We start from the raw sequence: 1226 nt of genomic DNA, 5'->3' as shown, positions 1-1226 counted from the left end.
AGCAGGTGCTTAGTCTGCTGAGCTATCTTGCTGGCCCTACAACGAGTTTAGAAAACTCCTTCATCTTGTAATGGTTTAGTTTCACAATTTCAGCCTGTGGAGTAAAAAGGGGTTTTGGGGGTGCTAAGTATAGTTTCTTCTACGAAACATTTTTGAAATATAGATTTATTTCTAGATGGTTTCAAGGAACCTAAAAATATGTTCTAGCAAAAAAGAATTGTCTGATTTCTTCTCTGAAGCCTCAATGGGATGATTATAAAACAAATTATAAAATGGTTCTTCTAAGACATGTACTACTTTTCGGTGTTTCTTGGCAAATCTTGGAACTAAACAATTATCCTTTCAATAATAAACCATTGAAATAATTATGAATTTAAAATTTTTAGCCCTTGGTTCTAAAACCAAAACATAAACATCTTTTGAGTTTTGTCTTTCAGATTCTTAGCAATGTCTATTAGTCTCTAAAACATTTAAAGCAACAGTTCCCCCTGGGAGTGATTTTTGTCCCAGAGAGCATTCGGCAATGTCTAGACACATTTTTGGTTGTCACAATTAGGGAGCAGAGAGAAAAGAGGTACTGACATATATAGTGCATAGAGACCAAGTTTGCTGAAGTTGCAAAAACTTTATTTTTTTATTTTTTTAGGGGAGGTTTATTTTTTGTTTTTGGTGCCGAGGACCGAACCCATGGCTTCCAGCTTGCTAGGCAAGCATTCTACTGCTGAGCCAAATCCCCCCCTCCTTTTTTTTTTTTGATGGCACCAGGGATTGAACTCACAACCTTGCGCTTGCCAGGCAGGTGATTATTCTACTGAGCTATCTCCCCGGCAACATGGACTGTTTTTGAGAAATAAAACAGATTAGTGAAGAAAAGCTTGGTCTTTTCACAAAATTAATTGTTTTGGTTTGGACTACTTGGCATCTAAATTTTAGATAGCTGACTTCAAAAATACTGTAGTCCCCAAGCCAGGTATGGTGGCACATGCCTGTAATCTCAGCACTCAGAAGGCTGAGGCAGGAGGATAGGTGTTAGTTTGAGTGGGTTCAAATCTAGTCTGAATTACATAGTGAGACCCTGTCTCAAAAAAATACCTTCTATGCATTTTGTAGTAAGACCATACTTATCTGACATAATCTAGGAAGAAAAGTGTTTTCCCACATGATTTAGTATTTTTAATAATAGATCATTATCCTTTCTTATACTGATTTTTAAAATTTTAATTCTT

General features: G+C 36.1%; 1 protein-coding gene across 22 annotated transcripts in view; it reads right to left on the bottom strand.

Annotated features, from left to right (window-relative positions):
* The window catches only part of Epb41 (erythrocyte membrane protein band 4.1), a 251748-nt gene that overhangs the window by 72926 nt on the left and 177596 nt on the right, over window positions 1-1226 (bottom strand). The gene's annotated exons all lie outside the window — the stretch shown is intronic.

Source organism: Octodon degus, unplaced genomic scaffold (assembly GCF_000260255.1).
Source record: "Octodon degus isolate 3935 unplaced genomic scaffold, OctDeg1.0 scaffold00163, whole genome shotgun sequence".
Lineage (NCBI taxonomy): Eukaryota > Metazoa > Chordata > Mammalia > Rodentia > Octodontidae > Octodon > Octodon degus.
Note: the sequence above shows the minus strand (reverse complement) of the source record. Positions and strands in the feature narration are given on the sequence as shown.